Source organism: Manis javanica, chromosome 17, assembly GCF_040802235.1.
Source record: "Manis javanica isolate MJ-LG chromosome 17, MJ_LKY, whole genome shotgun sequence".
NCBI lineage: Eukaryota > Metazoa > Chordata > Mammalia > Pholidota > Manidae > Manis > Manis javanica.
The window spans coordinates 48,416,404-48,438,873 of NC_133172.1; the positions used below are offsets into that span (position 1 = coordinate 48,416,404).

At 45.8% G+C, this 22,470-nt stretch overlaps 2 protein-coding genes across 2 annotated transcripts in view; one reads left to right on the forward strand and one right to left on the reverse strand.

Moving 5' to 3' along the window:
- The window catches only part of SMPD3 (sphingomyelin phosphodiesterase 3), an 81,210-nt gene extending 77,444 nt beyond the window's left edge, over nt 1-3,766 (reverse strand). The window contains exon 1 of the mRNA XM_017651308.3: nt 3,612-3,766. The gene's annotated coding sequence lies outside the window, so the exon portion shown is untranslated. The remainder of the gene's footprint in view (nt 1-3,611) is intronic.
- Nucleotides 3,767-4,128: 362 nt separating this feature from the next.
- The window catches only part of ZFP90 (ZFP90 zinc finger protein), a 98,987-nt gene continuing 80,645 nt past the window's right edge, over nt 4,129-22,470 (forward strand). The window contains exons 1-2 of the mRNA XM_073226510.1: nt 4,129-4,348; nt 14,666-14,812. The gene's annotated coding sequence lies outside the window, so the exon portion shown is untranslated. The remainder of the gene's footprint in view (nt 4,349-14,665; nt 14,813-22,470) is intronic.

A 22,470-nucleotide genomic window follows, 5' to 3' on the forward strand; every position in this document is an offset into this window, starting at 1 on the left:
TTTTTAATCCAAGAAGAACAGAAACACCACCCACATCTTCCTGTATCTGCTGATATTTAATTTGTTTGGCTTCAGTACAAGGATTAAACATTCTTGATTAACCTCCAGTGAAAGTAATAATGTATGAACATGAAGAAATGTTTTACAAGACAAAGAGATTCAGGTATAAATTAAAAGAAACATAAATAACGTCATTGCCTGTAGGTGATGTTAAGTGCTATTCTCTAATCAGGATAAGCAGGTGGCTCAATTTATGAGATAATTTAGCTCTTCACTCTCTAATGCAGAACACAACACACATATGCAGTCACCTTCCGAACAGGCAGGGAAGAGATTAAGTCCTATTTTTACTTTATGATACTGAGTCACATAGTTCAATGCAAATCACAAGGTTGCCAAAGTAAGAACAATACCAGGTATTTAAATACCTCCTTTCCTTTGAGGAGATCTAAAGATTTTGTGGCTGCATGAAATGTCTTCAGAGCAATTCCCGAAGAGACAAATGTTAGTAGGTGTGCATTTAAGACTGAGAATGTCTCATCCATCTCCCCTACATCCATCATTAGGCCTGAAAGGGCCAATGTTTGCCAGATCTTTGCATTTAGTAATAACCTCCTGACATGTGCATCTTCTGAGCCACATTGTCAACAAAGAAGGCTTTTCTTTGAAAAATGTGTTCTTGACTAGTTTATTGAGGAAAAGAGGACAAAAGTAGAATAGGAAAAAAGGGAGAGAGGAATCACAGAGGGAGAGAAAGAGACAGGAAAGATACCTAAACCTCTCTGAGCTTGATAAGTGTTTTCCATGAATTTTCCTTATAAGCAGATTTAATACCTAGCCCCAACTGGATGGAAACTTGAACAAAGGCCCTTAGGCCCTTTAAATATTTCCATATGGGCAAGGACAGCGGCAGTTCCACTGCTTCAACTACCAGACAAGAACATCAAATTAGGACGACAAAGGCTGACAGACCCCAAATAGAAGGGTTTGTGGTGTTTACTTCACAATGCCCACACCCAAGCTGAACCTCCACAGTGTGGAGGGTTTTAGTTGCCAAATTGTAGCTTGGCTTAACCTCTTCCCAGTAGGGGTCGCTGTGGATCCTGGCAGTGGATACTGGTACTGGATACCTGTGGAGACACGACCAGGCAGGGCTGTGCTCGATGGTGGCTCCACTGCCTGGTAACTGCTCTTCCTATGATTCCACTGGCCACAGTCTCGCCCCTCATCATATGGGAAAGAGGTCTCTGGTTGGGATTATCTCAAAGCACACAGCATCTTTGCTGTAAGAGTGCTGTGAAATAGAGGTCACTTGCTGGGAGTCTTCATCCTTTAGGTGTGTCTACCCATATCTCTGTGTCACACTCGTGCCCTCTCAGTGAGTGTACCTGGTATTACTGACAGGCCACCTGTCACTGACCAGTAACCCCAGCCCCATGACCCTTGGAGGCCAAAATGACACAAGTTGCCTTGCCACACAGTCTTAACACCCACATCATAAGGGACTCTGCTGGTGAACTCCCAGGTCCCACTTGGTAACTCGTGGGGTGGGGGGGCAGAATTCTCATCCTCAGGGCAGCCCATCACAGCAGGAAAAGGTTTCTGAAGGATAAGAAGGGCAGGGCACTGGTGAGGATGTTAAGGTTACACCTGAAACCTCAGAGTTGCTGAAGAGGTCTCCACATACTTGTGAGGTCCTACTTTCTGAGCCACACCCTGGCATGCAGGCTAGGCTTAAGGTGGCTTGAAACTACCTCCATCCTGAGGGCATCTACTGGGACCCCAGGTTATTTCTGTGGCTTGAGGGTAGAAAGGATGGCCACCTTTGGGGGGGGGGACATCCAAGGCCAACAGTAAGTGGTTCCTCTTTCCTACACACACACAGACAGATACGCAAGCTCACCACAACACACAGGAACCCTGGAGCACACCCTGGCACATTCACCCAGTCATTCATACACATTCACTCACTTTGACCCACACCATTACCCATGAAAACACACTGTGACACACATACAAACACACTTGAACCCCATAACCAAACTAGACCTAATATAGCTGATGGAGCGTGGGAGGGGGGTAGGGGTCCAGTCGGATGCCCTTCTGGACCCTGGCCCATTCACGTCTCCCGAATCCCAGGCCCACGGAGCCCCCAGCCTGTCCACGTCCTCGTGGTCACGGGTCTTGAACCTTTTGGTAACGACACACGGCATCCGGGGTCGGGCTGGCAGAGGGGGTTGTGTGCTGGAAAGGGGTGCGAAGCATAGTGCCCTACCCAGGCGCAGCCGCCTCCCTCGGGATTTTCCATCCCGGCTCGCGCGGTCCCGCGAGGAGCGAGCACGCTTTGTCTCCCGCCTAGCTCCTGGCACGTTTCCACGGAAGATCCCCATGCCGCGCCCGAAGCTCCCCCTCCCCCAGCCGCGCCCCCAGCCCAGCCCGTGGCGCAGGCCCGCCAGTGCAGCGACCGCCGCTTTGTCCTACCGCAGATGCCTGGGCGGAGCGCGAAAGCCCTGCTCCCAAACCGGCAGCCACGCGGAGGTTTCGGTGGCCGGATCTGGGGCGCGCCCCGAGCGGAGCCAAGCAGCACCGAGGGTCTGCGGGCGCAGGGGTGCCTGTCCCGAGCTTTGGGGTGTTAGAGCGGGGACCCACTCCGTTCCTCCCCGCAGGAGCCCATCCGGGTCTGGCTCCCCGCCGCGGTGCAGGAGTCCGGGTCCCCGGGGCTGGGCGGGGCAGGGAGGGTCCTCTTGACTTAAGGCGCGTGGCCTGGATCCTGGTAGGGACGACCTGGGAGACAAGGCCTGGGTGGGGAGATGTCGGGAGGAGTCCCTCAACCCCTCTTACTTTCCCCTACCGCACACCCCACCCCCAAGCCACTCCGACCTTAGGCGCGCGGCCCAGAGCGCGGAGGACCCGGAGAATCGGGCTGTGCTTTCCTGTACCTGCTTACCGAGGGTGGGAAGGGTTTTCTTGGCTTTTGTCCTCACGTCCCAATCCCCTCCCTCCCCAAACCCTAGGCGGGTTAAAGGGGGAGCAGGGAGGGTCCCCTGTCTCCATCTCCATCCCGTCTCCGCTCTTCACAAAACCCTTGGCTTTGGGAGAGGGTTGGGCACGGGAAGATCTTCCTGCCATCCCAAGCAGTCGCTCCTCAATAAGCCTAGGGGGGTCTGGGCGGAGGAGGAGTCCCGCGGTCTCCGCCATCACATCCAGACCTCCTCTGGAACCTTAAGCAGTAGAGGTGTTGTGAGGAAGGGTCTCCTTGCCTCAGAACCTTTCATTCCAGAATACTCCCTCCCATCAATAATCCGAGCAGCGTCGACTTCAGGCACAGAGAGAAGGAAGCTCTGAGCTCTTGACGCCCTCGGGAAAGATGGGAGGGGTCCTCTAGCCCTCGCCCCTCACAAATCAAGAGACCCCTCTACCTTGAACCAAAAACTAACACAAGCTGCCCCGACGTTAGGCGCCGGACTAGGGAAGGCCGCGAGCAGTCGGCAGCTCTCCGGGACAGATGGTCTTGAGGACGGAGAGGACAGGTCCCATCAACTCCCCAGGCCCCCTCACGCCTGAGATCATTCCTCCCCCAATAAAACAAAAGCGAATCTAGCAGCACCGACCTCGGAGAAGCGGGAGGTCGATTAGCGCCCGGCAGCGCACCCAGCTCCTAGCGGCTCCTCGCGGCCCCAGCTTCCCCGCGGTGGCTCTCCCCGCGGCGGCGGCAACCGCAGGTCTGCCGTCCGGAGCCTCCCTCGGACTCAGCACCTGGAGCGGCGAACAGCTCCGCGCCTCATTCCGCTGACCCCGCCTCCCTTGCTCTGCTGCGGCCAATGGTGACCAGGGCCCCGCCCAAGAGGACGCCCAATGGGGGCGTCGTACCCACTTCCTTAGGCCCCGCCCACGGGTTCCTTGGTTCTCCTGTCAGGACCACATCCCCCAGAGACCGCCTGAGTTTTCGCACAGCCTTCTGGTACTTGTAGTCCTTTAAGGATGCGGAGTGGACCTATGCCGCGGGCAGGTAACCAGGGATGGACTGCACTTCCCAGAGTGCACGGAAGAAGCGGAGGCGCTGAGGAGGGCGGGAGGAATGTTTCCATGGCAAAGGCGGCTGGTTGGGGATGGCTGAAGTAGAAATAGGGCAGGCCACGAGACCCTCGAAGGATCGTGCGTGACTCCGGGCAGCCTCTTCGGAGGCCCTTTCAATTCTGTTTTATCATCGGTCCCCATGTCGGGACTCTGGGCCTCAGTTTTCCTATCTGAGAAGAAGGGCGTGGAGCTGTTCCCTACAGTCCAGTGTTACAGTGTCCGCGGTGGTGGGGCAAACCGAGGGCGAGCCGCTTTGGTTTGCCCAAAAAAGGTGAGACGGCGGAGGAGACCTTTGGCTTGCGAGTGGAAGGGGCGCATTCTGAACTTTATCCCTTTATTTTTGTCTAGATCTTGTAATAAAGGGGCGCTTTACTTTTGGTCATATCCCTTGGGCCATCAAGGCCTTCTCATCGCGTCTTTCCAGCCCAGGTTCTGGCCTCCTTCACGCCATTTCCGATACTGCAGCGTCTCCACCCAGTGCAGCCAGAGGGCGCTTCTCCTGCATGCCATTGCCTCCGAAATTAAGCCCATACTCCTCACCATTGCTCTCAGAGGTCAAGATCTGGACTCCACCATCTTCATGCAACAATATGAACTTCTCTGTAAGCCGGGAAGTCTTAAACACCCGTTTTTCTCTCACTCCCGTGGGTCCTTCCACCCTGCATTCAGGGAAACCCTCACTGTTAAAGCCCCAGCCTAGATGTTGTCGCATCCATGAAACCTTCCTAAATGCCTGGCTCGGTATTAGGTACCCCACCCTGTGTATGAGCAGCACCCTCTACTCCCCCTCTTCTACTTGTATGTTTTTGTATCCATCTTGCACCTAATCAGATCCACAGAGCAGCGGCCCATCTATTATTCGTACTTACAGTCCAGTGTTACAGTGTCTTGCACAAATACTCAACAGATATTTGTTGAGTTGAACTTTAACTGAATTTCACTGACACCTCCATAATCTTAATTTCCTAAGGATGGGCATTTCCCAGTGCTGGGAGTTCAACTACAGGGATGCCACTCCCTTGAAGAAATGTTTATCTCATCCAGAAGGAGATTGGCATTTTGCCTCAATGCCTTGAGGGCCCTTCCACTCCTATGATGCTAGGGATCGATAGATTCTTGCCTGTTATTCCTTGCAAGTTCTGTCAGTCTTCCTCTAAATGTCATCAGTTCTTCATGTTCCTCTATTTCTAGCTGTTGGAGCTTCTTTCTGTGTCTAAGTGCCCTACCTCCCACTCCCTTTCTGGGAAGGCTCTTCTGCCCCTGTCATTTATGAAGTAAAGATAGTCTGAGATCCCAGCCCTTCTTTCAGCCCTCTGCTCTGCACCAGAGGGCCCTGATGGTGATGTCCCTGATTGCTAGGTAGCATCTTTTCTGAATCTTTCCCCACTCAGGCCCCTGGTGTTGGCCAGATGGTCCAATTAATCCCACACATTCTTTCATATGTCACCCCATCCGGACTTTTTGGGTGTATTTCAGCCAAAGCATTTTTGGGAGAAAGCCTTAATATATGGGAATAATTAATTCATGGCCAAAGAAGGAATCAGATTCAAACAAAAAAGACAGAGCTTGAGTAAAAGTAGTCCTGTCATCCTTGAGTTGATGTCATCCAGGGAGGAAAGGCTAGGACAGAAGAATGAGTAAAATGGACTGCATTTAGGGAAGAATGAACAGGACTTCTCAGAGACATGGCAGAGGGGCTTTGGTCCTGGCTAAATCATGAGGGAAGGCCATTGGAGGAGCTGGGTGAACAGATGGGGCCTCATTACTGAAGATGAGAACACTGTAAGGAGGCTTTGGGGTGGGGTGGGGGGGATGGAATTTGTGCTGACACTGAGTGCCTGATTCCGTGGATGCAGTGAGAACAGAGGCTTTGGAAAAGCAAGTAGGGGAGGACTATTCCACAGGGCAGGCATCAGCAGAATATCGACAGAGGGTTGCCAAAGGAGACTGCGTGAGCTACAGCTGAAACGCTGGAGGTCAGGTCAGCCCCTCAGGAGCAGTGCTAGTATTCAGGAACTGTTACAAGTAGGGAAAAGGCCAGGGTTCCATGTTTCTCCCAGAAAGCAAGGACTAAAATAGTATCAACTCTGGTAACTAGAGTCAGAAAACCTGGGTTCTAATTCTTACTTTGCCTCTGATTATATGTGTGACTTTGGGCTGAACCTATTTCTTCAGTTGTAAAATTCTTTTCATTGGTATCAGGGAGGTGGAAGTGGGGGAATTCAAACCCATTTACTAGCTATATGACCCTGTACAAACTATTTTCTCAGATCTACAGTTTGCTTATTTGTCAATGTTGTAATAGATAAATGAGATGCCTTATGTAATGCACTTCATAGATATCAAGCATTTAATAAATGTTCTTCATCTTGGACTTTCAGAAATTGGTTTGACTATGAATAAACAGGCAGAAGGTAATGTCCTGGGTAATCTGGGTTCAAATTCCCATTCTGTCTTTTATTAGTTGTATGATTTGGGCCAGGTTTATGTCTTCTCATTCTTTCTCTCCCTGTCTCTCTCAGTGGATATAAAATATATATATATACACATTTTCAAAGGGGCAGCTTTAGAGGAGAGAACCCTAAGAGAATGGAATTCTAGGTGCTTAGAAGCTAGAGTTGTGAAGGATTGCAGAGGAACTTTGAGCTAGCCTCCTACCTTGTTCGAGGGGAAAAAAGGTCTCAGTAAAGTCCATAGGTCTTCCAATTAAGTAATGAATGCTGAATATCAGACATGGGGTTAGAGTGATTAACCAGGGTCAGGTCCTAAAGATCCTAGTATACTAAGCTGAGGAACATAACTTTATTCTAAAGATAATGGAAGTTCTTAAGGAGATATGTGTTTTGAAAAGGCCTAGGGCCTGTGTGGGAAATGGCCAGGAGGTGAGGCTGGGATATAGGTGGGAAGTTGCTTGCAGTGATCTAGCACACTGTCTGTGAAGGTGGAAAAGAGGGACTGGATCTGAGATGCATTAGGAGGTGAATATTCAGAGGACTCTGTGAGTAATGAGCTGAGGGCGTGAGGGAGAGCAGTGAGTCAAAGATGATGCCCAGATACCTGGGAAACTAGGTGGATGGCTGGTGGCGCTTTCCTCTGATGTGTGGAATAGGCTTGGGAGCAGGTTTTAGATAGAAAGAGGAGGAGGTGAGTTTGAGGTGAGTGAGAGATGTCCAGTAGGGGATTTGGAGCTTATCTTCAGAAAATGCCTTAATATGGGAATTAATTAATTTGTGGCCAAAGAAGTATCAGGGGAACTGTTTCAAGCCCTGAACTTAATACAAACCAAAAAAGGCAAAGCCTGAGCGCCTGGTCATCCTTGAGAGATAGATCTGGAGAAAGAGTCATAAGTTATCAAGTTACCAGCATATACATCATAATTGAAGCCATGGGAATGGATGAAACCCTTCAGTAGAGAGTGCCAACAAGAAGACCAAAATCCTTTAGGAAATGCCAACGTGTAAGGGACAGGTAGAGGAAGAGAAGCCCAGAAGGGAAGGCGAGAAGAACAGTCGGAGGGATAGAAGGGAAAGCAGAGACTGGCGTGCTGCAGAAGCCAAATGGAGGGAGTGAGGTAAGTGGTGCACAACGGTCAAGCAAGCCACAGCTGAACGAGCTGACACCAAAGTCAGCAGCAAAGAGTCCACTGGTGGCCTTGGGGAGAGAAGATTCGGTGGAGCAGCAGGAGCAGGAGTCTGAGCACGTGGGAAACAGATGTGGATGACTCTTGAGGGGGGAAAGGGGAGAAAACCAGAAATGATGCAGAGCTGAGAGACAATTTTGTTTTAAATTGAGAGAGATTAGGCCACTTAAAAACACTGAGGGGGAAAGACCAATGGAGAGACAATAGACGCTGCAGGGAAGAGAAGGATTGAAGGACAGAGTGAGGACAGAAAGGAGGCGGGAGGTGCTGGGGTTCAGAATGAGCCTCAGGCAGGAGGAGGGCCCGCCTTTCCTCTAAGATGAGAGGGGAGGAAGGGAGGAGGAGTTGGAGGCGCAGGTGGGTGGGCAGGTAGGGAGCTGGGAGGCAGACCCAGGAAATGCAGGTAGTTCACGCGCCAAGGTGATGTTGGAGGTAAGGCTGTCTGCTCTGTGTGGGGAACGGAATGGGGGGAGGCTTGGAGAAGGAGGAGGAACTTCAAGATGGCTGCTCGGGAAGAGAGGAGGGAAAGCCAAAAGCAGCCCAGAGACCGCAGGACAGTGGTGAGGGCTGCTGACTCCGGAGGCCGTGGGTTTGTGGGAGCGCTAATCTGTGGGGCTGTGCGCTCTCTTCAGCAACCCAGCAGCCCTGAGGCACGGAGAGGCTAGTGGTGAGCTGATGCAGGGCTGGGCTTTGGTGGACAGGAAGGCAGGAAAGCGACAAAGTTGGAGATGCTGCCAAGAGGTGGAAGCAGTGTCCATCACGAGGAAGGAGGTGGAGGCAGGATGGAGTAGATCGATGGGAGGGGGTGCATTCTTGGTGAATGGAGTGAGAGGACAGATATGATGGGGCGGGGGGAGGGCGGAGCCCTGGTCAGGGGAAAGGGCGGGGTGGCTGTAGTGGACAGAAGAGGTCACGGGATTGAAAAATGAATTCGTAGGATGGGTCATTAGCAAGTCTCCTTACAAGACGGTTGCTTTGAAGGGCAGAGGAACCCTGGTAGTCCTTTGCCAAACTGTACAGTGAGTGAGAAGTCAACAGAAGATAGTTAGGAGAAGAGACAGTGTACAGAGCCCACTGATATGAGTGTCACAGAAATCAGGATGTCGAGGAACTAAGAAAAAGCCCTTGTACCCAAAACATGAGGGGTAAAGAGAAGAGAGACAAAGTATTGTCTCAACATCATCTACACATGATCGGTTTTATACACACTTAAAAGGCAGAATGTCTGGGAATAAAATAAACCAAACCGAAAAACAGTTCCAGATTTCATGGCAAAGTTGTATCAACGAAGTTCAATGGTAGTGATTTCTGAAATTTATATTTTGGTATAGCTGTAGATATAAGAATGTGCATATCAACTAGAAAATGTGTTTAAGAATTTTGCAAATTTCATTTCTTAGTAACCATTTGTTTTCTCAGTTTAGAACATAAATCAGAGAACTTGTGTGGATTTTTTTCCAGTGTAGAGCTTAATTCATGCCTTTGAAATGCCATGGATTTGAAATGCAGCCATTTTCCTTTCTGCATCCTTGAAAAGGATTACAAGGATTTTATTAGTTTTTCAGATAATCTTGCCAGCACATGCAGACTTCCCACGAGGGTCTCCTGTCAGTACTTTTGGATTGTAAATTGTACTGCAGAAGTGTTGTGCATAAGATAGGTAAGACAAGTCCATGAACCGCCAACTTTAGTTCCCAAACAGCAGCTCAGTTTACAATATGGGACTTGGTATAGAATATGAAATATGCATCTAAATGTCAATTCACCCATATTATCAAGTCTTCACCCCGGCCCCTTTGCAGTCACTGTCTATCAGCATAGTAAGGTGCTATAGAGTCATTACTAGTCCCTTCCTGGAGTCTGTGAATCTGTGAGTCTGCTGCTGTTTTGTTCCTTCAGTTTATTTTGTTGTTATACTCCACAAATGAGTGAAGTCATTTGGTAGTTGTCTTTCTCCACTCGACTTATTTCACCTCTAGCTCCATCCATGTTGTTGCAAATGGTAGGGTTTGTTTTCTTTTTATGGCTGAATAATATTCCATTGTGTATCTGTACCACTTCTTTATCCATTCATCTACTGATAGACACTTAGGTTGCTTCCATATCTTGGCTATTGTAAATAGTGCTGTAATAAACATAGGGGTGCATATGTCTTTTTGAATCAGGAATCTTGTTTTCTTTGGATAAATTAAAAGGAGTGATTATTTTTAAACTTAAGTCAGATCATGTCACCTCTGCTCCATCCCTCTAGTGGCTTCTTTGTCTCATTGAGAGCAAACCCTAAAGTCCTTATGATGGCCCACAGGACCATATACATTCTGACTCCTGTAGCCTCTCTGCCTCATCCCCTAGTTTCCCTCTGCTTCAGCAAATTGACCTCCATGCTGTTTCTTGATTACACCAAGTGCACTCTGGCCTAAGGGCTTTTGCACTTGCTTTTTCCTCTGTTTGGAAGCTCTTTTTCTAGATACCCTCATGGACGTCTGTATAAAATGGTATCCTTTCCTCTCTTGGCACTCTGTCCCCCTTTCCTGCTTTTTTACTTTCAATAGCACTTACTACCATCTGACATATTACATGTTTTCTTACATATCTATTTATTGTATGTCTCTCCCTTAATCTTACTCCTCCAGGAAACCACTGGAATAAACTCTCCATTAGGGTAGATAGTCTATTTTGCATATTGCTAAACTCACAGCATGTGGCACAGCACCTGATACATAACAGATACTCAGTAAAACATATTGAATGAATAAAAACAACATCCCTAGCACATGACCTTAACATCTCTTTTTTATTTTTCTACATTACGTGTAGAACACATATGTATATTTCATATTCTGGAAATCATATAATTTTAAGCCCTTTTCTTTTTTTATTAAAGTATCACTGATATACAATCTTATGATGGTTTCACATTAACAATACAGTGGTTTCGAAATTCACCCCTATTATCAAGTCCTCACCCCCTCTGTTGCAGTCACTGTCTGTCAGCATAGTAAGATGTTATAGAGTCATTAATTCTCTTCTCCATGCTCTACTGCCTTCCCTGTGACCTACCTATATTGTCATAGCTAATTATAGCGCCCCTAATCCACTTCTCCCTCCCTCCTCAGCCACCCTCCCCAACCCCTCCCCTTTGGTGACCACTAGTCCCTTCTTGGTGTCTGTGAGTCCACTGCTATTTTGTTCTTTCAGTTTTGCTTTGTTTTTATACTCCAGAAATGAGTGAAATCATTTTGTATTTGTCTTTCTCTGCCTGGCTTATTTATACCCTCTAGCTCCATCCATGTTGTTGCAAATGGTAGGATTTCTTTCTTATGACTGAATAATATTCCATTGTATATATGTGCCACATCTTTATCCATTCATCTACTGATGGACACTTAGGTTTCTTCCATATCTTGGCTATTGTAAATAGTGCTGCGATAAACATAGGGTGCATATGTCTTCTTCAAACTGGGCTCCTGCATTCTTAGGGTAAATTCCTAGGAGTGGAATTCCTGGGTCAAACGGTATTTCTATTTTGAGTTTTTTGAGGAACCTCCATACTGCTTTCCAAAATGGTTGAACCTGTTTACATTCCCACCAGCAGTGTAGGAGGGTTCCCCTTTCTCCATAACCTCACCAACATTTGTTGTTGTTTGTCTTTTGGATGTTGGCCATCCTAACTGGTGTGGGTGATATCTCATTGCGGTTTTTATTTGCATTTCCCTGATGATTAGCAATGTGGAGCATCTTTTCATGTGCCTATTGGCCATCTGAATTTCTTCTTTGGAGAAGTGTCTGTTCAGCTCCTCTGCCCATTTTTTTAATTGGCCTATTTACTTTTTGTTTGTTGAGGTGTGTGAACTCTTTATATAATTTGGATGTCAACCCCTTATCAGATATGTCATTTATGAATATATTCTCCCATACTGTAGGATGTCTTTTTGTTCTACTGATGGTATCCTTTGCTGTAAAGAAACTTTTTAGCTTGATGTAATCCCATATCTTCATTTCTGCTTTTGTTTCCCTTGCCCGAGGAGATGTGTTCAGAAAAAAGTTGCTCATGTTTATATTCAGGAGATTTTTGTCTATGTTTTTTTTCTAAGAGTTTTATGGTTTCATGACTTAACATTCAGGTCTTTGATCCATTTTGAGTTTATTTTGTGTATGGACTTAGACAATAATCCAGTTTCATTCTCTTGCATGTAGCTGTCCAGTTTTGCCAACACCAGTTGTTGAAGGGGCTGTTATTTCCCCATTGTATGTCCATGGCTCCTTTATCATATATGAATTGACCATATATACTTGCGTTTATATCTGGGCTCTCTAATCTGTTCCATTGGTCTACTATGGGTCTGTTCTTGTGCCAGTACCAAATTGTCTTGATTACTGTGGCTTTGTAGTAGAGCTTGAAGTCGGGGAGCATAATCCCCCTGGCTTTATTCTTCCTTCTTAGGATTGCTTTGGCTATTTGGGGTCTTTTGTGGTTCCATATGAATTTTAGAACGATTTGTTCTAGTTCATTGAACAGTGCTGTTGGTATTTGATAGGGATTGCACTGAATCTGTAGATTGTTTTAGGCAAGTGGCCATTTTGATAATTTAGTTCTTCCTATCCATGAGCATGGGATGTATTTCCATTTACTGGTGTCCTCTTTAATTTCTCTCAAGAGTGTCTTTCAGGGTATAGGTCTTTCACTTCCTTCGTTAGGTTTATTCCTAGGTATTTTATTCTTTTTGATGCAATTATGAATGGAATTGTTTTCCTGATTTCTCTGCTAGTTCATCGTTAGTGTATAGGAATACAACAGATTTCTGTGTATTAATTTTGTATGCTGCAACTTTGCTGAATTCAGATATTAGATCTAGTAGTTTTGGAGTGGATTCTTTAGGGCTTTTTATGTACAATATCATGTCATCTGCAAACAGTGACAGTTTAACTTCTTCTTTATCAGTCTGGATACCTTTTATTTTTTTGTGTTGTCTGATTGCCATGGCTAGGACCTCCAGAACTATGTTGAATAAAAGTGGGGAGAGTGGGAATTCCTATCTTGTTCCCAATCTTAGAGGAAAAGCTTTCAGCTTCTCGCTGTTCAGTATCATGTTGGCTCTGGGTTTGTCTTATATGGCCTTGATTATGTTTGCTTTATATATATATATATACACATCTTGTTTCTCTCTTTAAAAAAATTTTTTTTATTTTGGTACCATTAATCTACAATTACATGAGGAACATTATGTTTACTAGCCACCCCCATCACCAAGTCCCCCCCACATACCCCTTTACAGTCACTGTCCATCAGCGTAGTTAGATGCTGTAGAATCACTACTTGTCTTTTCTGTGTTGCACAGCCCTCCCTGTGTCCCCCCCTGCACATTATACATACTAATCATAGTGTCCCTTTTCTTACCCCCACCCCTCCCTTATCCCTCCCTTCCCACTCATCCTCCCCAGTCCCTTTCCCTTTGGTAACTGTTAGTCCATTCTTGGGTTCTGTGAGTCTGCTGCTGTTTTGTTCCTTCAGTTTTTTCTTTGTTCTTTTACTCCACAGATGAGTGAAATCATTTGATACTTGTCTTTCTCTGCCTGGCTTATTTCACTGAGCATAATACCCTCTAGCTCCGTCCATGTTGTTGCAAATGATAGGATTTGTTTTCTTCTTATGGCTGAATAATATTCCATTGTGTATATGTACCACATCTTCTTTATCCATTCATCTACAGATGGACACTTAGGTTGCTTCCATTTCTTGGCTATTACTGCAATAAACATAGGGGTGCATATGTTCAAACTGGGCTCCTGCATTTTTAGGGTAAATTCCTAGAATTGGAATTCCTGGGTCAAATGGTATGTCTATTTTGAGTTTTTTGAGGAACCTCCATACTGCTATCCACAATGGTTGAACTAATTTACATTCCCACCAGCAGTGTAGGAGGGTTCCCCTTTCTCTACAACCTCGCCAACATTTGTTGTTGTTTGTCTTTTGGATGGTGGCAATCTTTACTGGAGTGAGGTGATATCTCATTGTGGTTTTAATTTGCATTTCTCTGATGATTAGCGATGTGGAGCATTTTTTCATGTGTCTGTTGTGTTTGCCTTTTTTTTTTAATGTACCATGTAATAAGCATTTTCCCTTGCCAAGATTGAATTCGTTTGTTCAGTTCATTCACTCATTTATTCAACAAATATTTAATGAAGTGTTTCTGTGCTCCAGATAGTGCTGTGTTCATAGTGGTAAATAGGATGCAGGCTTCCCTCAGGAACAGAGATTCTCTATAAACACCATCTGTAATGATTGCCTAATATTCCATCAAAAACCATGCTGTACTTAACCTCTCCCCTCTTAGTAATGTTTGCTATTTTTACTGATGTAATGAAGATCTTCAAGTTTATAGCAAGTATCCTTTGCTAAGTATTCTTTAAGGTAAATTCCCAAGTGAATACTTATTGGGTCAAAGGACTACACATGATTTTGTTTTTTGGTGTTTTTTTTTTTTGATACCATCTACCACATTGATTTCAAAAAGGATGGTTCCTGTTTTACCCAGTTGCCAGCATGAATCTTCTAGCTTCTTTGCAGCCTCTCTAGCACTGGACTTTACTTTTTCAGTTTTGGCTAATATAAGGTGTAAAATTATCCTTCCTGTTATTTTTGCCTAATTTTGCAAAGTTACGTTGCATAATTGAGTCTAGTAAGAGTGCACATTTTTGGTTTTCTATTTTTTGTTGTTACTGGTTAGTTCCAGTAGGTTCCTAGGAGGCTCTTGGAGGGCCATTGTAGATCATTGTAGCATACACTGGAGGCTTATAGCATCTGAAAGTTGGCAGGGACTGCATTCATCATGTAGTTGAACTAAAATGTCTAATAGGTGGCTTTACAGCCTCTGTTTGTATGCCCCTGACAATGGGGATCTCCCCATCTCACAGGGTGGCCGGTTTCATTTTTGCTCTGCTCTACAGGTGTTGCACTGGTAACTGGTCCCTTGGGCTCCCAGGTGGCCCCAGTTCTGCCCTCTGAAGCAGAAGAGCCCATACAGCAGATATTACGGAACCTTCTGGCTGCCCATCCCTGCAAGTATCTGATCAGACTAGAATGGTCAACCTCAGGTAAGTCTGGCAGGCCCAAAGGCCAAGATGCTGTCCTGCCCACAAGTTTCTACAATGGCCATGTCAGCAGCCTCTTCAGCTGGGTACATATGCAGCTTAATGTCAGCTGAGATTTTAAGACCTTTATATGACCTAGTTCCTCTTATCTTATACTTCTGCTTGATCTTTTTAAAGCTGAAAACAAGAGTTTGCTTCTCTTCCTATTGCATTTTACTGTGTTGGTAGAGAAGCCTCCCTGGTCCTGCTCCTTCTGTCTAAAATGGGGATGGTAAGAGTCATTCTGACAGCTTCACGTGTTGGTGGGATGATCAACTGAAATGCAGAATTGGACATTCGTCGCTCATTTTGGTTGCCTGGCAGTTGAGCCTTCTTCACGTGCTTGTGAAATTCCATGCGTCATGAGGTAAAACCATCTTCCTTTGCAGCTAGGGTGTGGGCGTCAGCCTAAAGCTCAGGCTTCTCCAGTCAGAGAAGGGCCACTGTCCCCATGCTGCCCCTCACCTACTTTGAAGTGGAAGCTGGTGGCAGCAAGGAGCATCTGCCTCACAACCCTTTAGGTGATTTGATGGGTACGCTCTGTTTCCAGTGACAGTTTTAGGGGTAGCATCTAGGCTGAGGGTGGCAGGGACGGTATGCCAGACTCAGTGGTTGCAATGCTATCATCCTAGACCACTGCTGAATTGGAATTTGGGGTGTTGCTCTTAACTGTGTGCTTCCAAGCCTAATTTTCTGTCCTCCTGGAGATTTTGTGAGCTACCTGCTATCTTTCAAATGTATGTCCTTTGCTATACACATCAGCCAAACTGCTTACAACTGAAAATCCTAACCAATATGCAGGATGTGAAAAGTGCATTGAAAAGTGCTAAGCACCGCATACATACAAGATATTGTTGTTTGAGATTTTGATTCTTAAGCTGTAGGTGTGTGGGGATAGGGGAGATAGGCCTGAGCTCTGTACCTGCTGAGAGTTCCAACAAGTCCAGGCATGCCTGGAAAGCTGGCCAGTGGTGGGGGTATGATGGTCAGAATCTGTGGGCTGGATACTGGCTGTACAGTTAAAGGCTGACCACTAACCCTGAAGGTAGTTGGTGTGGGGATGGCAGCTTCCAAAAGGCCTTTTGGGCACACTTAAGTGGATTGGATGCTTGCCCTCTCCTGTTCTTGGGCCATTACCACAGGTCCAGGAGGTGGGTCTAGGCTACAGAGCAGGCCACCTGGGACTATAAGGCTGCCCCAGGACATCCTCCCTGGGGTGGAAGACGAAACCTATCTGGATATGCCCTAGAACCAAAAGAACCAAAAGAGGGATGATGAGTAGGTTGGGGTTCCATCCCATGCTGCCTATAGCCTGCCCTGCGTCCCACTGAGCTATAGCTTAGCTCCCTAGCCCAGTCTGGCCGTGCCTCCAAAGTCCTGCTCATAGGCTCCATCTGGATCTATTGCCTTGGGTGTTCCGGAGTGGGGTTGAGGCTGGCACTGCTTCTCTGGTCAGTAACAGGCCCTGGGAAGCTTTGTGACATTGAGCACAGCCTCTCTGGGGACTTCCTGTCTTGAACCCCAGGTCACCCCCAAATCTGCCCTACTGAGTGTGTGTACAAGGGGCTGGTGCTCCTGACTTAGGACATTCCCTGATCCAAGTACACACTGAACGCCGATGCTGGCCTGATTCTTGGTTTGGCCCAGTACCCTGGTGCACCTGCACTGAGGACCAAGATCACGATGTATCCGAATCAGCCATGCGTCATGTATTGGGTCTGGGCCACAGTCATAACAGAAATATGTTTGCATCATTCAGAGGGTTCCTTGCAGGGAACTCTAGGTTCTATCCCTGCCATAGTCATTGGTTTTTGTGTGCTGAGATCACTACCAGTTTTAATCTTCTTGCCAAATATGGCTGTATATTATATTGTTTTAATATCAAATAAAATCCATTATACAAACAGCATAGAATCTAAGCCCTTAACCTTTTATCATCTGATCTAGATATCCCTTCTCAGTGTCTAAGTTACTGTGTCAGGCAGTATCCTGGCACTTCATATGCTTTGTCTTCAGTCTTCACCACATTCCATGAACAAGGTACCATTATAATTCCCATTTTACAGACAGGAAACTAGGGCCAATAGAGGTTATGGAAGTAGCCCAAGGTCACACAGCCAGTAAGTGGTGGAGCTGGACTTGTCATTCACCCCCAGAGCCTGAAAACTCCCCTTCCCTCAGCCCATTCCACTGTTGTGCGGATCTGGCTGTTGAAGTGTTTTCCCTCACATGTAGCTAAAACCTGCTTCTTCCTAAGCCCATCCCGTTCTTGTTTCTGCTTATCCCAGTAGCCCACCATGGCAGCTTTTGGTCTCAAGTCTTCCAGCTCAGTTTTCTATTCCATTCATGCCTGGGGTTACTTCGGCTTCTTACTCTGGGAACATCTGAGCTGTTTTGCACCAGCTACATCCTTAGGACAGTCACTGCAGAAGGTTATTGCCCTGCGCTCTCCAATTCTCTAGTTACTTTGACCCCAGAGATTCTGACAACCAGTCTGTCCCACTCCTGGCACGGTTATGGCAAGAAATGGTTGACCTAGCTACAAGCCTTAGAAGAGACTTGGTAGAAAGTTTTCTGCTCTAAGAAAAATGTCAGGAAAAAGCCAAAACAGCAGAACAGTAGTATACTGTGCTAAGGATTGTATTGCTGCATCTTTTTTCTCCTTCATTGGAAGCAGGCTTCATGAGGCCAGGATTTTTTGTTAGTTTTGTTTACTACTCTATCCTCAACGCTTATAACCATGCATGGAACATAGTAAATATTCAGATATTTGTTGAATGAATTTGTGCAGTTCACATCTGGTGACACTTCCTCAGGTTACCAAGTTGTTTTAGAGAATAATGTAATCTCCCAAGCCCATGGCTTTGAATTCATTTTCCATCACCTCACCTGCAATTTTTCTAGTTTCCATGATTTTCATTCATAAGAAGATAACCCTAACCATATATGAAGTACATTGGAAAAATAACCCTGCTTCAAAAACAATTTCATTTGATCTTATCAACCTAAGTACAAACTACAATTTGATTCAGCTTGATAAAGGGCAATATGCAGGAGTTAATTGGATTTCTACTCTCCTAGCCTATGGAAAAACATTCTGTGACTTTCTGCTTTGAATATTGAACTTGAATTCAGAATGTGAAATCATTAAGAAGGAGCTGAACAAGAGAAATGTTAGTCCTTACCTTTTTTCTCATTGTTTATACACAAATAATATATGCTTATTGTTAAAAAAGAGAAATGACAGATGAGCAAAATGATGAAAAGAGAAACCACTTACAGTCCTACCATTCAGAGATGATCAGTGTTAACCATTTTTCTGTTTATATCAAACACTGAAATTACTTAACATGGTGATTGATTCAGGAAGGAACTATATTTTTTGATGAGAATATGAATGTGGGGGATCTGGTTCTCAGCTGGATCAACCTGTGCTAAGAGGAGCCCCCAGATGTGAGTCCAGCAAGGCACATGCAGCAAATGGATAGGGTCACCTCCAGTGCACATCCCAGAATCTGACTTTGGAGAACGACCCCAGAAGTGACAGGAGGCTAGAAAGGGGAGGGAAGTAAGGAAAACGACTTGGCTGAACATCCCAGTTTGACATACAACAAACTGCACAAGTTTTCCTAGAAATGGGAGTGCCTTTTCCTGAGACTGAAGGTGAGATAATCTTGGAAGAGTCTGCCCCAGGATGACTTGTAAGTCAGCAAGACAAACTGCAAGCAAGGCCCTGGGGACAGTGAGCGTGTGAGCACGAGGACTCACCATGTAACTGGTTAGTTTGTCCTCTGGACCAGTTCTCTTCCACCCTGATTTCCTAGGGAGAGGCCATGGCACTTCTGGTTCCTGACTCACTGCAAGAAAAGGTGGAGATCTGTGTGAATCGGACCTGAGGTCATGTCCTTGGATGTCTTAGCAGCTTCAGGTTGCCCTGTATGGGATCCCTGGGAAGTCTGGGGCATGGGCCAAATGACTCATATTTTTCTTTAAAGTGAATGTAAATTTGACATTCTTCTCCATAATATTCATCTTAATACTAAAATTATATTTAAAAAATCTGTAAATGAAATCGATATTCCAGGGTGGTAGGTATACAGGCACTTTGTGTAAATGTTGGTTGAATGAATGAATGTTGTTCACCTCAATATTTGGGGTGCTCATGCTCAGGTCATGGCAAGTCTGAAAATGCATGATGGGACCACCTGGCAGGGAGGTAGAAAAATTAATATTCACTGGAAACCACCTATAAGCCAGGTAAGATGCTAAGTGTTTTACCTACATAGCCTTAGTTTAATTCTCATAGCCCCACGAGGATTCCTATTTTACAGGCAGGTGTTCTCTCCATACACCATGTGGCCCCCTGTGGCCAGTTTAGCCATGGTTTCCTGGAGAATGCCTGGGGAACGCAGCCCACCGCTGTGCCCTGGGGGCATGAAAGACACTCCTCATGTTCTATCTTCCTGTACTGAAGTCTGAAAAAGCAGGGGTCCCAGGACTTGACCACGGGCAGAAGACAGCACCTCTGGAGGTGTGGAGCACATCCCTCATTCCTGAGCAGGCCAAGTGGGGGTATACTGGGGTGCTCCATCAGGAAAATGGCACACTTGCCATGCTATTTCAGTATAACAATCATTCAGGATAGTTGTTGGCATTTTTAACTTAGTCTTTTGAACTTTGTTCCTAGTCTGATGTGGCTCAAGTTCGATTTTCACTGGCTCTGCTCAACCATGAGTTGAGTGTCCCTGGTGAAGGGCCACCATGGCTTCATGGAACTCTCCAAAAGCAGAAATTATGAAGTTTCAGGCTATTCACAGATGTCCTGGTGGTGGCTGTCAGCATGGTTATTCAGGGAGGGCATTGCAGTCCCTGAAGCAGATGTGGCCATTTTGCCTCCCAAGTGGAGCCCATGATGTCTTTCTCTCCTCCTTTGGTTGGTCTCAGAGTCCTCAACTCTTGCTTCTAAAACTCCTTCCCAGGGCATAGGGCACAGGGAACTTGAGCCCTGGAGAGCTGGGTTCCTTAAGATGCTTCAGGGATTGTAAAAAGTAAATATGGCATGATCCCACCATATAGAGGCTTAGAGAAGGAGCTCGAAGTTGTTCCTGGGTGTTAACTAGCAGTGTGGCCTCAGGGAGGGAGTATACATCCTTCAGTTTTTCTTTTACCTACCTGCATTTTAAATTTTGCTGTCATGAACATGCATTGTTTTCTAATAAAAAAGAGAATGATAAGCAAATATAGTTAGATATTTAGGTAATTCTTTTTTGAGTATAAACAGTGCAGAGCAAGAATAATTGGCTGCAAATGAGCTAAAAATTATAAAACACAAAAAAGTAGACACCCCCATCTCTAAATTCTGACAAGCTGACACAATTGCTTAAAGATGTTCAAGACTGCTTCAGTGTCAGCAACATGGTGCCTATTCAAAAAGCAATGACTAGACATAACAGTTTTCAACCTAGTCATTTTTTCAATAATAGCTCATCAGGTTGACCAAAATACTGCTTTTTAGACTTGTAAACTTAATGTTTTTAAGCACCTTCAGCACTAATCACCTACACTGAGTAGGAAGTAAAGAATCTCATCCTGTTGTTTCCTCCGAGTTTGTGGAGGTGGACATGAGGCTGAAAGCTGTCTTCTGCAAAGGTCATGTGACCACAGAAAGCACTTGACCCTGATCCATGTCCCAGAAGCAAGTTAGGGTGAAGATTGCTACTTCAGTGTTGAAAACATCAATTCTAGTCATCCAAACGGCTTTTCTATTTAACATCTTTTACGTTACAATGGACTGTTCTCTCTTATAAAAGAGACAACTGGGAAAGTCTCTTGTCTGCCAACCCCCAGCTGTTCCCAGAGCTGCTGCCATCTAACCAGCACTCTCAGTGGCCTTAAACCCCGTGTCTGGCTGTAGCCTCTCTGCCTACCCAAGCCTGCACTAATCCAGCTTTCCATCTTCTCTGCAGGGCTTCAGAGCTGTCAAGCTTCAGTGGAACAAAAGAAAATTAGCACCACCACAGAGATGTAGTTTCCAACTCAGCCAGCTCTCTGCTAGTCCTTTATTCACATCTGGCCAGACACTAATCCCATCGCTTTTGGTGGCTGTTCCCCATTTGTACAGGTTTCCTCAAATTGTTCCCGCACTGCCGCTGTCTCTGTCTCCAATGACCTTAACTTCTGCTGCCCTGGGAGAGGGAAGCACATCAGATTCTCAGCTCTTCTCCTCGTTGCTTCTAACAGGATCCACAGTGGCATTTCCAAGACCAACCCACCTAGGCTCTCCCTCCCACCCTGTCTTGCCTCTTCCAGAAGCCAGTTCAATAACCTACCCTCTTTCTCTGATTCTAAAATCCTGTGTTTGATTCCTTTCCTTCACCTTACAAGCATAATTCTTTCCCATTCTAGAAAACCTTATGACTCTTATAAACGTCTTGAAGATAGCCTACATTTTGTGCTTGCATTTCCTCACCTTCTTTTACTTCCCAGTCTGGATTCTGCCCCCATTATTCTACCAAAACTACCCTCGCTAAGGTCACCAGTAGCTTCTTAATTGTAAATTTATTAAATGACATATTTTCACTTGAACTGACCTGCCTCTGTGGTATGTGATTAGTTTCTGTAAATCCTCCTTAAAACTCTTGTGATTTCATTGACTTTTCTTGTCTCCTGATGCTTCCCAGCTGCTTACTCTGACTGCTCTTCATCTGACCAATCCTTAAACCCTGAAATTTTGTCCTTAACCCTGCTGCTCAGCCTTCCTTCCTTGGCTTTTTCGTTACAAGGGGTTTGAGCTGCGGCCAGTGGCTGCCCAGCCGAGCTCTGAAGAACCAGAAACCCTTGGGTCTCTTTGATCACCAACATAGCACATAGCCTTGAACTAGAGGAGTATATTTCTAATAATGGAAATTCAGGCATTGAATCCTTGGTGGATTGGATGCAGCAGGGTCTTACAGGTGACTCTCACAGTTACCCTAGGAGGCCATCCTCATCCCTGTTCCAGGACTCTGCCAGCTTGGAGTACATAGAGCTGTGGCTCCTGAAGGTTGTGTGCCCCTAGGGCTGTCCCATGTTGCAGTTCAGAGTCTTCCATATTGATGCATGTAGCTCTAATTCATTGCTCTAAAGTGTCCCACTGTGTGGATATGCTACTATATCCATTCTCCTGATCAACGTTAATATTGTTCCCAGTTTTTTGACATTTCCCACAATGCTGCTTTAACACTCTCATACCTGTCTTCTGTTTACACATGCAGAATTTCCCTAGAGTGTGTGTGCACTTGGACTAGTGAATGTCAAATTGCTTCCCAAAGTCTACCAACATACACTCCCACCGGTATGCATCATATTTGCCCAACATTTTAAACCAAAGGTAAAGACAAAAGCCCTTTCTGCCTCAAGCCAACCACCCATTTTCTTTTCTTTGCTTCCAGGTGGTTGCCTGCTGCTAGAACACCCCATGTGGCTATGTAGATATGGTTCCAAATCCCAGTGTCTGCTTTCTGGCCTCACCTAGACCTGCAGTGCTTTTTGGCAGTCTTACTGCTTAAGCCCTGGTGGGAGAAGTCCATTTGCTCCACAACGGGGCTATTTCCAACTTCTCCAATTAAAACTTTCCCCTATGA